Here is a 16,233-nt window from a genome sequence, read left to right as displayed (position 1 = left end):
TTGGGAGATATTCAGGTGTCTTATCTGTGTACATTTTAAAGAAAAGAATGAGTCTATGCTTGTATCTGCGCTCTGACAGACTTTCCTATGGAGTTCTTCATGGAGTTTTTCAAGGGAAACTAGTTTTGTTGCACCAGTAGCTATACGAGCACATTCGTGTTGGATTTTGTCAAGTTGATCTACTTCATAATTTGTACAATTACTCCAAACAACATCGGCGTATTCGAGAATAGGCCGGACGAAGGAAGTGTAGATAGTTTGAAAACTTGACGTTGACTCTTTTCCATGCTTTGTCTAAAATAAAGTCAATATGTGAGTGCCAGCTACAATTGCTGGAAAGAAAGACACCAAGATGTTTGTGTTTAGTTACTTCGGGTATTAGCTGCCCAAACATAGAGAGTACAGGATGACGAAATGTATTTCGTTTTCTGGAGACAAGGAGTGATTCCGATTTGGAAGGATTAAATGTAACAAGCCATCTGTCGGCCCAGGCAGAAAATTTAAGAATATCACTCTGAAGGAGTTCAAATGCCTCACGGGGCTGTTCAACAATAACGTAAAGACTAGTGTCATCGGCAAATAAGTTGATGGAAGACTGAATGTGTATGACTATGTCATTAATAAACACAAGAAAGAGCAGAGGTCCGAGAATCGAGCCCTGAGGGACTCCTGCTTTTATTGTAGTCCATGATGACTTAGTGCCAGGAAGAACAACACGTTGACGTCGGTCACAAAGGTAGTCAGAGATCCAAGCTAGAAGGGAACCTGATATGCCCGCAAATTTGAGTTTTGCTAATAAGCTTTTATGCCAGACTTTGTCAGCCCGCCCGCTTAGCTCAGTAGGTAAGAGCGTTGGTCTACGGATCGCGGGGTCGCGAGTTCGATCCTCGGGCGGGGCGTATGTTCTCCGTGACTATTTGATAAACGACATTGTGTCTGAAATCATTAGTCCTCCACCTCTGATAATTCATGTGGGGAAGTTGGCAGTTACTTGCGGAGAACAGGTTTGTACTGGTACAGAATCCAGGAACACTGGTTAGGTTAACTGCCCGCCGTTATATGACTGAAATACTGTTGAAAAACGGCGTTAAACCCAAAACAAACAAACAAACAAACAGACTTTGTCAGAGGCCTTACTGATGTCAAAAAAGACTGCTCGAACTTCCAGGCCCTCGTCCAGTGATTTGCACAAGATATCATATATGTATGTAAGTTGATTCACTGTTGAATCTCCTGGAATAAATAAAATCTGGAAAGTAGATCCCTCGGAAGCACCGAGAACAAGGCAAATAGTGAAAATTGCAGACTCGGTTTGATTGAGTCTGTTCATGGGCAGTAATGGAAAACGCAGCCAGATTGGACTGGGGTCAAAAAGTCAATGTCTCTCAGGTGGTTGAAGATGTATTTAAAGATCAGTCGTTCAAAAACCTTTTCAAGTGTATTTAGAAGAGAGATAGGACGATAGTTATTTGGAATTGAAGAATCACCCTTTTTAAATATCGCACAAACATTAGCTTCTTTCCAAACACGTGGTACTTTACAACTTTGTAGGGATTCGTTAAAAAGATCACAGAGAGGTACTGATAGTTCACGAGAAGTTTCTAAAAGGATTTTATTACTTATACCATCGGGGCCAGTGGCCTTATCAACATCTAGAGATTTGAGGATATTTTCCACTTCACTTGGGGTCAGAATGATTTCGCTAAGAAATGGTATAAAAGACGGTAAGCCAAGGTCAGGTGCTTGTCTATTGTCGTCATCGATAAGAGTTTGTTCCTGGAAATAGTCGTTGAGTATATTTGCTTTTTCAAAGTCAGAGGACGAGATTTGATGGGTAATGGGGTATTTTATTGGCAGAATAGAGTTATTTTCAGGTTTAGAAATAAAAGACTTGAGAGTTTTCCACCAGTCTTTGGATGACAGAGAACCATTTTAAGACTATCTGACAATTTAGAAAAATGTTGAGATTTTGCCTCACGAAATAATAAAACGGTATCATTTCTAAGTTTTCTAAATTTCTGCCAGAGATAAATAGATTGAGATGATTTCGCTTTTCGGTATGCCCTTTTACGTTTACGGATAATTTTTCTAATATCGCTGGTCATCCATGGAACATCAAGAGGGTGAACTTTAACAATGTTGGTTGGGACGTTATCTTTTGCAAAAGATACGATAGTAGAAGTTACATTCTCTGCATATATGTTAATATCGTTATCTTTGCGTTGATTCCAGTCATGATTGCTCAAATCGTCACGCAATTTGTCGTAGTTCCCACAGTCATAGTTCCAGATAAGCCTGGTAAAACATTTAATCTTAGGTTTTCTGAATTTCAGAAGACCATAGACAGGACAGTGATATAGGTGATCATGTTGAAGGAAGTGTTCTCCTACTCCTGACTGGATAACATTATCTTTGGTTGATACAAAAATGAGATCAATAAGGGATTCAGAGTGTTCAGTGAAATGAGTTGGTTCATTGATTATTTGCTGAAGATTGTATTGTTGAGTTATAGTAAGAATTTTATGAGAGCTATTTGCATTGAAGGCATTATAGTTAAAGTCGCCTGTGATAAAAATATCAGGGGTTAAAAAGCAATACCATAAATTTCATGATTTTTTTGATGAAATATTATATTTTTCAAATGAAAAATAGACAAAAGGTTCCCGTATTCAATCAGTTTTTATCCTATTTAAATATCAGAATTTGTCTAGAAAAAGAAATAGCAATAATGCAAAACAAAATTGATTATCATTTAAAGAAATGGTCTTTCTTGAATCTTTAATATGCATCCTTACCACGTACATCACTGAGACACATGAAAAAAAAAATGAAAAAAAAAAAAAAAAAATATTTGAAATAATCTATTTCAAAGGTAATCAAGAGCGCACTTGGGTATACTCTATATTTTTTTTTCTCTACTTTTATTTTATACAGTGCTAACTTTCTTCTCAATTTAAGCGTCTTATCATGCAAAGTGGATACATTTATTTATCTTTTTTGACATACAAAACGATTTTATAAACAAAACTGAAGGGGAAATAATAGCAATTGTTTAATGTATCTCAAAGATATTACTTCTGTTTTATTATTATTTAGTAGGTCTGCAGAATTGTACAAAACAAGTGTAACGTGTTTGTATGATGTATGTCATAAAAGAGAAAAAATAAATTATAAAAAAAAAGAAATGAGTTGGTTCATTGATTATTTGCTGAAGATTGTATTGTTGAGTTATAGTAAGAATTTTATGAGAGCTGTTTGCATTGAAGGCATTATAGTTAAAGTCGCCTGTGATAAAAATATCAGATATGTTGGACTCTACTGCTAGACCAATAGAATCTTCGATAAGGTTGTTTGTAATACTATCTGCATTTGGAGGGCGATAGAAAAGACCAAAGAGAATATGTCTGTTGTTACAGAGTACTAACTCCAGCCATATACTCTCCACACGATTCAGTTCAAGATCAGGTCTGCGCTTATAGTGTAAGTTGTCCTTTACATAAACTAACACGCCACCAAAGGTATCACCAGTACGATCCTTTCGTTCAGGGTTGTGAAAAGTAGGAAGCAAGATATCATCAGTTGGATTTGCATTACTCAACCACGTTTCTGAGAAGGCTAGGATATCAAAACTGCTGAGTTCCGTATAAAGGTCATCAAGTTTGTGTTGTATACTTTGAACATTTAGATGCACAAAAGAAAGATGGTTAGAAAAGTAAATCAAAACTGGTAATACACTAGAAGCAGAAGACGATACTGATGAGTGAGCTGAATGCGGTCCTGGATTTTGGTGAACGTCACCGGCAACGATTATTAGAATATACAGCCATGCAGAAACAATTAGCGACATTTTCATATGCCCCAAACTATTTAGCCACTGAAAACTAGCGTCAGTACTCCCCTTGAGTAATGCAACCAAACATATGTATTAAAAACATAAATACACGTCAGAGCCGGGCTGGGAGGTGATAATCGGCCCCAAATTCATAATGGTCCTGGGGCCATTATTCATTTTCCGGGCCGATTATCACCTCCCGGCCCAGTTCTGTCGTGTATTAACCTCTATCAACTATCCAGATAATCTTCTGGACAATAATCTGAAATTATGTTCCGGTAGCGACTTGGCATTATTCAGACGTCTCGAAAATATGTGCTTAAACTTTTAAGGTTGATAACCGCATAATTAACAGAAGTCAAAATCACGGAAACAAAAATGCTGAAAACTAGAAATTTAATCAGAGAATTGAGTTTTTAAGGCAGAACTTTATGTTTTGTTTATTTGGTTTAATGAGAAAGCTTGTACATGCTGAAAAATATAGGGCTTCGGAATTTTGGCAATCAAAATAAATCTAAAGCCGTAATTTGCGCGATTTCTTGTAAAATATGAATTAAATTTTATTCTCTGATAACATAGGTATAACATTTACATATATCATGAGCACAATAACTTTTGTTTCAGATGTAGAGATACATTTCAAAATTAGCGAAATCAACTACTATGTCTTCTTCATATCTTAGAACATGAGGAAAGACATCATTAATGTTCCGACGTAACAGTACAGAAGACCTTTATCAAATAATTTCAGTCCCAGTGCCTATCATTACCTCTTTCGTAAAGAGGCTTTACGTTAGACTAGTTCTTATACTTTTTAGAGTCACAGATAAGAGATATTGTAATGTTTTTTTTTTTTAAAGTGCTATTTGCATTTTTATCTACCAGGGACTTTCTGCAGGAAAGCACTCGTTTCCTGATAGATATTTCATGAATGGGAAGGGCTAGAGACTTGGGGTCGGTCTCATTTTGTAGCTAAATGTACACCTGAAGTAGTGATAGGTAGTTTGTTCAATTGTCTAGAGAATTTATTTCACAACGACCCATTGCCCGCAGGCTCGATTCTCGAGATTCTGGCCTTCAGTAGACATATGTATCTTTTGAAGGGGGCTCATATTTCATTACATATTTTTCATTTTGAATTCATTTATGATGAAAACAAGGCCATATTTTCGTCCCAGGTCCGATACTGGTGCCTGTGGGGTAATCTGGTATGCAACAGAACTTCGGACAAAATTTTACATGGCATCAAATCAAAATTATTTAGTAATGTTAAGCAGAACAAAGAGGTCGGGCACAAAGCTAAACAAGGTTAGCGTTTGTTTTTCAGCTCTTATTTTATAATATTTTTGATTTAATTAAAAGGCTCTATTCAGCTGCTCAGCTTTTGTGTATTCTACTGTCCATTCTACTTTTAAATTTCTTGTACAGGCGCGCAGCTGCACGTAATACTCGTAAAGAGGGGTGATGCAGTATATTTCCAATAGATAGATAGATAACGGTTTGACGTATTAATTTTTAGATTTCTATGCAAGGTAGTCGAAGGTCTTTGATGATGATCATGAGCATTACATTTCATTTCATTTCATCGTCAAAGCCAGTTGTTCTTTGAAAGTCAACAGGTGTACGACTCCAAAGTAGTCGTATTCGTTTTATTACAAAACGCACCTGTTTTTACAAATTGGTATCCCATCAATTGGACCACATTCTATTAGTGTACACTGAAAAACAAAATGTTTGTGCAATAAATACCACTCCAATTAACTGTTTTCCCGTCAGTTTGTCATTTTCGGAATCGACAATAACTGAGGTATTTACCAATTTCTGGTTTCCCAACTTTTTCCATATGAAGAAAGAAATCAACTGTTGTTTGTAGCCCAAGTTTTTCCTTTTGGAATAGGAGAGATCGCCATGACGTCACGCATCAACACCTGTTTATCTGGTAGTGGGCAAAACAAATAATTTTACATTTTAATTCTTAATAACTTTTTCGTTCATTTATGGATTTTAAAAAATCAAAAAGTTTCGAAATGCTTACAATATTCATGTTTTGTTATTCAAATATCTTTTGTAAATGAATTACTGTTTTAAATGACATACGATTTAAATAGCGCCGTAGGAAAAACACTTTAAGTTAAGCGTTCATAATTAATCCGTTTTATTTCGAAATAATAATTAAAAGTTATCAATAAATGCTTATTTTATATCCTTTCCATTTTTCAAAAAATTATTGATATCATTTGTGTTTTAAGAAAATATAAGCCGTTAGAAAAATATCAATGTTAACCACAAACATGGACGCTCGGCATCTGCCCATCCGATCTTTTCTTATCAGTTCTATAAATAGAATACACAACGGATTTGTATACAAACACGATCTCCCCTATTAAATTTTAATTGATAAATAAATCAACATTTTCCATGAACACATTTTAAACTGTGTATTTAGTGATGTTGATGCAGTCTGTTTTTAACTTAGCCTTTTCTATTTTAATCAAGGATTTTCCAAAAACGACACTGTGGCAGAGAAACTTCCCAAAATGCAAGATAACATTGCTTACATTTGTTTAGTTTTATCGGGGGGAAGCGGTTGTCGGGTATCGACTTTTTGTCTTACTATAGCGCAAAGTACTGCGTGTTGCGCATTACCAGTCTAATCCGTTATGTTCCGTGTCCCGGATTTTAGATTTTAGTCTGTGCTTCAGGGGAGATAAATTTTATTCATCTTTCTCTGCTTTAGGCTATATACCAATAAAAGAAATTGTTCTTTGTTTCATATAAAATTCAGCTACTTCAGACCAATTTTTGTTACAGTTTCTAGATTTTCACTTCGTCGTAGACCTATTTTCCACAAGATATCCATACATGTGCTTCAAGAAAACGAAAAGAAAAAGGGGTGTTGAATAGTATGCAGTGAAATGCAAGTCAACTGAAGTCAGGTACCCTCATATTGCCGCATTTCAGAAAGCGGTCCGCAGAATAAACACCCTACTTTCGTTTTCAAGTAAACAACCCGAAAACATGCGAGTATTAGCATGAAACGTGTCCTATTTTATGTAAAATTCATTCCACGAGTGAAATAATGCCCATTTGGCCCCCTATTTACGCGCAAATGCGCGAAAAATGGAAACATTAGGATCTATTTATTAGGGACTTCTTTCGACTACACCACGGAAGCACATTTTGGACCGAATTACTGCAGTATAACCTTTACTTCCGGTTGATTATTCTCCCAACAAAATGTCATATGACGGGAAATATTACGTACTGCAAATCAGTCAAATGCGTGGCGGTATCAAAAGAAATCAGAGGTCATGGTTCGACTGTGGGGTAAATAAGCGTAACTTCGAGGGTACCGGTAATGATAACACCGAAGACACGGCCTGTGATGAGATTTGTAAAACCTGGAAGTCTGAAAAAAGTGCTGTAGTCTAGTCTATAACAGTAAAAATTAAATTTGAGTCTAAAATACTTATTACTGTTTATTTTTTTTTACACTAACACCATCTTTCCATAAATAGCATTTTTTCCCAATCTGGTAGTTATCGCACAGAAATTTCCCAATTTTAAAGGCCTAGGCCTCTTCCCAATTTGCTGGTGAAAAGCCCTGGGAAATAATGCAATTTTCAGCATAAAATCGTTATATGTGGGTTTAGTATCAAAATTCTTTCGACAAAACATTTGAATAATATTACAATTATATGTAGACATTACTTTTTTGCAATATTCTAACAGTGAAATCGCATTTTATGTGCTGATCTTAAACAGTTGATTTTGAAAGAGGACAATTCCATAACTAAAAGATCACCGTCAGTATATAAAAGACCTTATTTAGTTATGGTATCTAGAATTATATGCAAGGCAGATTCGGATCAAATTGGTTGTAAAGTTTGAATGTAATAAAAAATGATTTCTGAGCCTCATTTTTAGCTCACCTGAGCACAAAGTGCTCAAAGGTGAGCTTTTGTGATCGCCCAGTGTCCGTCGTCTGTCATCTTTGTCAACAATTTGACTGTTAACAGTCTAGAGGTCACAATTTTGAGCCAATTTCAATGAAACTTGGTCAGAATGTTACCCTCAATAAAATTTTTGACGAGTTTGAGATTGGGTCATCTTGGGTCAAAAACTAGGTCACCAGGTCAAATCAAAGGAAAAGTTTGTAAACACTCTAGAGATCATTATTTTTGCCCAATCTTAATGGAACTTGGTCAAAATATTAACCTCAATAACATCTTGGATAATTTTGACATTGGGTCATATGGGGTTAAAAACTAGGTCACCAGGTTAAATCAAAGGAAAAGCTTGTTAACACTCTAGAGGTCAAATTTTTGCCTAGTCTTAATGAAACTTGGCCAAAATATTACCCTCAATAAAGTCTTGGATGAGTTTGATATTGGGTCATCTTGGATCAAAAACTAGGTCACCAGGTCAAATTAAAGGAAAAGCTTGTTAACACTGTAGAGGCCACATCTATAACTCTATCTTCATGAAACTTGGTCAGAATGTTAATCTTGATGATCTCAAGATCCAATTTGAATCTGGAACATGTAGAATAAAAAACTATGTCACCAGGTCAAATCAAAGGAAAAGCTAGTTTACACTGTAGAGGCCACATTTATGACCATATCTTAATGAAACTTGGTCAGAATATTAATCTTGATAATTTGTAGGTCAAGTTTAAATCTGGGTCAGGTGGGGTGAAAAACTAGGTCACTATGTCAAATCAAAGGAAAAGCTTGTTAATATTCTAGAGGCCACATTTATGACTGTATCTTCATGAAACTTGGCCAGGATATTAATCTTGATGATCTTTATGTCGAGTTCGAACCTGAGTTATGTCGGGTCAAAAACTGGGTCACCGGGTCAAATCAAAGGAAAAGCTAGTTTACACTTTAGAGGCCACATTTATGACCATATCTTAATGGAACTTTGTCAGAATGTTAATATTGATAATCTTTAGGTCAATAGGTCAGGTGAGCGATACAGGGCCTTCATGGCCCTCTTGTTTATATTTTCTCTGACTCACTTAATAAATTTAAATTTATATGACTGTAACCTAATATTCTCTATTTATTACATGTCTGACGTTGCAGGAGTGTAATACAGCCATTAAATAAAAATGATACTACATTAGTGTAATAAAGCTATTACATCAACGTCATTTATAGTATAGGCGACGTCGGTCGAACTGACTTGTTTATATAGCAGAAGAAAGTCGAACTTTTGGTGTTTCGACAAGAAAGGCTAACATGTGATAAAAATTTATCTTACATTTGTGACTATCCACATTGAATTGATTAAACTCGTTGAATAAAATTGATGAAATGCTCGGCTGTGAATTAAACACATTGGTAATAAAGTTCGGCTTATGCCGGTGCTAGGGATTGGGGTTGGTGTTTCACATTTTATCATGCAATCTATTTTAGTTTTGGCATGAATGTCATCCTCAGTCAGACCAAGTCTCTTGCGCAAACCACAGGTTCCTATCTCAATATTTGACTTTCATCTAAGAATGTTACAAAAAACAGCTAAAATTCACCGCCCCATCAGTACTCTCAGTGCTTTCATTATCTTAAAGGACTCTAACGACTGACGCCATTCTATTTATCGAGTACTGCTGTTAAGTGTAATTCATTCACATTTGTCTTTTCTCTTAATACTGAAATCAGAAAATCGGCTTTGCAATTAAAATAATGCCATCATGTTTTAAACGCATTGTTACATATCATGAAATATATTTTGTAGTAATAAGAGCCATGAAATGTTTTGATTAATTATGTAAGACATATCAAAATATTTTACAATAGTTGTTTTCTCTGGACCCATCTTTTAAACATTAACTCAAATTGTAGTTAACGAAACTGTGGTGGTGTGATGTTACCGTTGAAAGTCGTATTCTCCATTAGCATCATGTAATTTGTTTCTTTTTTTGAAAAGACACAAAGGTTTAACTAAGATAAAACCATATCATGGAACAAACTGATGAGAAGTTGAGGTTAAACAACCTTTGTGGAAAAATACATCTTGAACTTCTTTTCAAACTTAACTCGTGGTACGTTTTACTACTGAATCGGTCTTGTTAATGAAATAGGAAAAGTAGATCTCTCTGAAGCACCGAGAACAAGGCAAATAGTGAAAATTACAGACTCGGTTTGATTGAGTCTGTTCATGAGCAGTAATGGAAAATACAAAACTGCCCACGCCCACTAGCACCAGCTTAAGCAGTATTCAGTCTTCAAATCTAAATGAAGACGAGTTGAAATCAATGACCGCGAAGGACCAGAAAATACGCAGTGGTCTGCACATACAGTAAAGAAACTTGCGCCATCACGGACATTTTCATCGAGATTATGATAAATCGTTTATTTAATCATTTCATATTAGATTTTAGTTTATTGTTCCTTCTCTTGAGAATTGGTAAGTCACACTTGACTGAGCAACTGACCTCGAAATCTGTTGTCATTACAAGTTGGCCAATCAAACTCCTTGACCTTAGAAATAACCCCTGAATAATTCTTTCCTGATTGAGGCAACTCTCAGACGCGCTCTTCGGATTACTTAGTACATATTACTAAAGCCGAGGATAGAAAAGTGGCGTTGTTGAAACATGCCAAGCATCTTATTTGTCACAAAGGTTAACATACGTCGTTACCTTCGAATGCATGGTCAATATGGTTGCGACCCACTCATTGTGCGGAACAAATTCACGCATCGAATGACCGGATGTCACACTCATGAGATTTAGGACAGATACTACTACAGTACAGCCATGAATTACACTTTGTTGTGTGTGAGGACGTAGACTGTTAGCGCATCAAATCACTACATAAGGATGTTAAACAGAAAAAAATAAGGCGAATATATGTCAATAACGTAGAGTGGTCTTGTCATGGCGTCCAATCCCGGGGTTCCACACACTGATGACCAATATTTAAAACAGACATTGCAACCAAACATTTACGAGATGATCATTATTTATTTCTATAGATGTGCCCTAGAAGGAACTTTTGCTATGCTTTAACTAGTGAAATTGTTTAGAGCATTTAAAAATATTTAATGAGCGATAAAATAAAAAAGTAAAATCGAAAATAGGAAAAAAATCATTTCTGTTAAACGGCCATGTGATTTTCATGTCACGTGGTATTTGCGACGAGAGATTAGAGAGATTATCGCTGTTGCAAGTTTGGTCAGACCTAGCAGGCAGATCAGTAGTGTAGTAAAGCGCTCAGATTTGCTTAATAAATAATTTTTTGAGCCACCTTTCTATATTGTGTCCCTTTCTTCCTGTTCTGTCCTCTGCCATGTCCTCAAATACACAGTTTGTCTGTTTATTTATACAGATTTGCCAAACGCATCATTTACGTGAGCTAAATAACGAATTATACGTAAAATAACAACAATAAAAACATTCTCTTAAGCACACCTTTGTGTCAGTCATTTACCTTGATATTACATCTATAGGACCTGACTTTTTAGGAGCATTTTATTACACATTGTGAAAAAAACGCACATATGTTTTTTTTCTAGATTTTATGTTAATTTACCTAGATTCTTCTTCCATAGTATTGGCGGACAAGAAAATCACAGTACATCAGGAAGTTTGAGAGTTTTTTTGTATAAAAGTTGTACCCATTTCTTTACACCACATAAAATTCGCAAATCAGCTACCGGTCAATACATAACTTACATTTGTACTATGAAACAAGATAATGTAAGCTGTTTGAAAGTATTTTTTTCTGGCCGTGTGAAAAATAAGTATCCAGTAAGCGGAAATTAAATCTAATCAGGGAACGTGCCTGTGGAATCATTTTAAATTCGGGTCAGCGGTTTCTGAGGAGACGATTTTCGAAGTTTTCCACAGAAAGAATAGCCCCGCCCCTTGTATGTCATATATATTGTATATGTGGTTATATCACAATAACTCGAAGGAAGGTAGTAGAGGATCACCACGAACTTATTTTTGAATCAGACTACCCGTTTCAGATGAATGAAAAATATCTTTGATAATTTTCAATGTGAAAATACATTTGTACCAGATATATTTCACTGTAATATTTCGTTAATTCACTGAAAAGCATGTAATTAAAGATACTATGTCATGTTCTAACCTTTCATTTGTACCAATGGACGAAGACAAAAACTGAATCTATAGGGATATGAAGAAAAGGTAATACAATATAACCTCTGAAGCTCATACGCACACTCAACAAACTTTGTGGTAAGACCTGCAATCTGACTTTTATATAAATGACACTGAACCTAATATGACCTTCATCTTATAAATATCATTTTTGGTCCTACAGCCCACAATGACCCTATCAACAAACCTTGTGGCAAAACCTACAAACCTACTTATGTATAGATGACATTGACCTTCAAACTTAAAATTTCAAAAAACAAAATGTTTGGTCATACACCCGGGTGCATTTGCGATTTGAAAACGCAGCTAAATTTCATTAAAGGAAACTAAGACATGTTTGGTTGTAAAATTCTTAAATTTCACTTTTTCCTAGTGTTTATATTTTATCTGATGCACTGAATATTCAATAGCCAGCCATTACTGTTGATTTACTTTATGGAAAATTTGTATAGGAACGAAAGTGGTTTGCACCAGGCGCAAAAGTACACATGGCAAAAGACTTGCTTTTGTGCAAGCTTACAAAAATTGCACCCGGTACAGAAATATCAAAACAGCTTTGAGAGTTATTGTCAGTACTATTCTAATAGCTATTTATATAATCATTTACGATTGACCAAAGTCAGAATTTTAGTTTTGCTAAAGTGTATGGGTATTCCTGTTTTACTATACATTCATCTAAAGCAAGTAGACAAATTGACTAATGCAATACAGTGCTAGCCCTGGCCATTATAAATTAATAGCCACTTATTTTCAGAGAAAAAATTGATAGACAAACTTGGCACGGGCGGTATTCGCGCGCGCCTTCGCATTTCAATAAAAAACATAAAACAGGGTATTTATAACTATGTAATCTTTTTTTTCATGAAACATTTAACATGTTTTAACACACTTTATTTTTCAATTATCATTATTCACATTTATCATACACGGGGGAGGAAGTGTTACACGAAGGATGGAGTTCTTCTGATAACCTGTCATGTTTTCTTCTGATAACTGTTACGGAGTTCCTGGAAAACGTTACAGAGTTCTTCTGATATTTGTATGACAAAACAAGTAATCGGTCGGCAAAATGGTAATTATCAATCTTTTAAAAGAGAGAATAGGGTGTAAAACTAAAGTTCAATGATCAAGGTTGCCTAATCTTTTGTGCTATGCGTCAGAAAAAAAAATGTTAAGTCTAATAGTTAGCACCACTATTTTGAAATCAAGACATTTTGAGTAAAATATCGAAATCGTTTTCTTATACATACATATTAATCTACTCATTCACGTTCTTCATCCTCACCACACACAACAGCCTAATTTTAGTGCAAAGCTGCAAACATAAACCACTATTCAACAATTTTGTGCCCGATTTTAATGTAAACCTATGTGCAGTTAGATAATATTTTAACACCAGCTTTGGAATGCTGGTCCTGCATGTGCTAAGCTATCATGAACAGACTCATTTATAAAACATCAGAATTTCAGGGACTTATATTCCAATAAAGAATTATTTCACTCTTAGAGAAAAAGAACTGTTAGCTTTTTATGTAAGAAAGTTACACTTCATTAAATACAAGGGGCCTCCGTGGCCGAGTGGTTAAAGTTCAAATCTTCTAATCACTTGCCCCTCATCGATGTGGGTTCGAGCTTCACTCGGGGCATTGAATTATTCATGTGGGGAAGCTATCTAGCTGGCTTGCGGAAGGTCGGTGGTTATACCCAGGTGCCCGCCCGTGATGAAATAATACACAAAGGGACATCTGGGGTCTGCGACATTAAACCCAACAAAGAAAAATCATTAAATACAACCCTCTTAATTTAACCTTTTTCGCTTCTTTTCATGTCCCTTTTCGGAACATAATATTCTTACGCCGTATCTATTACACAGAATGCGACAGGAGCATACAAATTATGAGAGAATGCGGCAATTTTGTACTGAAATGCAGTAGAGTAAAAGAAAACACTAAAAAAAAAAAAACCATAGAGAAAGGGAACGAGGAAAGGAAAAAGGTTTAGGACCACTTATATTTTAACTACTTGGTATAGAACTGCGTTGGCTTACATCCGATCTGGTTGTGTAAATGATAAAATTTGCCCAGTTCCGCGCTGGCTATTCCTTTTAACGAAACAGAATGACTCAAAGGAACTGGGTAGAGGGTCACATAAGGAATATTTCTGCGGTTCATATTCGCCACATAGAGTAAAACTAGCCTCGTAAAGAACAACCCTGTGGAAATATTTCAAAATCGAGCAAGAGGTTTCTGGCAAGATTTAGAAATATTTAAATATTACTATATAGGGATAACAAGTTCCGGCGCCGGTTACCATGTTTTTTATGAAACCAAATGATTTGAAGGAATTTGTTAGAGTTTTTAAATTTTTTTCTTTCGTTTTGATTGCTACTGCAACAAGAGTTATGTATGAATGACATACATTTGAAAGAATCTCTGAAGAGGCTACGCAGGATACATTTCTGTGACGCTCAGTTGAAATAGGATATAATTTTTTACAGAAAGTGTGGAAGGACAGGACAGGCTAAAATGTTATGAGATATTCAATATGAAAAAGATTATTTTAAATTGATAAAACATTATGATGACACGGTAGTCATATATCAGCAATCAGCAAAATATAAACGGCAATTCCTTACTACTTAAAATGGAACATGCCTCTTTAACATGTTCACGTTTCCTTAAATCTTTAAGTAAAGAATTCTTGACGAGAAAATTGCCTTGGCATTGTAAATTATATCTGTAACAACGAACCGAACGACAGGATAATTACTGCTCCTCGTTTAATTAGATAGTTAAATTTTCCCTGACATTTTACATGTCCTATTTTTTTATGCTCCCTTCTTATAAAGATTCTTTCTTTGGATACTTGTCTTTTGAAAAATTATACTATAATATTGCTTTATCTATCAAATGAGTTCAGAATGTCTATAATATCGAATATAAAGGATGGATAAAAGGTTGCCTTTTTCTGTAAGCGGTAAGCAGTTATTTTAAACGAAAGCCAGACACATGGCTTGAAAATGTGCTGTTGTAAAATTACAGTCTGTGTTAGCGTATATAGGTTATAAAAACCTCAGCTTGAAGTATGTTATTAGTCCCCTACTGGTTGAAAACCAGTTTCGGGGACTATAGGAATGCGCTTTTCCGTCATTCCGTCCGTCCGTCTGTCCGTCCGTCCGTCTGTCCGTCTGTCCGTCCGTCCGTCCGTCCGCAATTTCGTGTCCGGTCCATAACTCTGTCATCCATGAAGGGATTTTAATATTACTTGGCACAAATGTTCCCCATGATGAGACGACGTGTCATGCGCAAAACCCGGACCCCTAGCTCAAAGGTCAAGGTCACAATTTGAGGTCAAAGGTCAACAGGGCTTTTTTCCTGTCCGGTCCATAACTCTCCCATCCATGAAGGGATTTTAATATTACTTGGCATAAATGTTCCCCATGATGAGACGACGTGTCATGCGCAAAACCCGGACCCCTAGCTCAAAGGTCAAGGTCACAGTTGGAGGTCAAAGGTCAACAGGGCTTTTTTCCTGTCCGGTCCATAACTCTCCCATCCATGAAGAGATTTTAATATTACTTGGCACAAATGTTCCCCATAAGAAGACGACGTGTCGTGCGCAAAACCTAGACACCTAGCTTAAAGGTCAAGGTCACAATTTGAGGTCAAAGGTCAACAAGGCTTTTTTCCTGTCCGGTCCATAACTCTCCCATCTATGAAGGGATTTTAATATTACTTGGCACAAATGTACCTCATAATAAGACGATGTGTCATGCACAACTTTCAAACCCCTAGCTCAAAGGTCAAGGTCACACTTAGCAGTCAAATGTTAACATAGCATGAACAGGGTCTGTTTCGTGTCCGGTCCATAACTCTGACATTCATTAAGGAATTTTAATATCACTTAGCACAAGTGTTCCCCATGATGAGATGACGTGTCGTGCGCAAATCCCAGACCCCTAGCTCAAAGGTCAAGGTCACAATTGGGGGTCAAAGGTCAATAAGGTTTTTTCCCTGTCCGATCCAGAACTCTGTCATCCATCAAGGGATTACAATATTACTTGGCATAAATGTTTCCCATGATGAGACGACGTGTCATGCGCAACACCCAGTACCCTAGCTTAAAGGTCAAGGTCACACTTTGAGATCAAAGGTCAAGAGGATTTTTTTCCTGTCCGGTCTATAACTTTGTCATGCAAAGCAGGATTTAGATATCAGTTGGCACAAATATTCCCCTGGATGAGACAACATGTCATGTGCAAGAA

This window comes from Mercenaria mercenaria, chromosome 13 (assembly GCF_021730395.1).
Source record: "Mercenaria mercenaria strain notata chromosome 13, MADL_Memer_1, whole genome shotgun sequence".
In the NCBI taxonomy this organism is placed as follows: domain Eukaryota; kingdom Metazoa; phylum Mollusca; class Bivalvia; order Venerida; family Veneridae; genus Mercenaria; species Mercenaria mercenaria.
Note: the sequence above shows the minus strand (reverse complement) of the source record.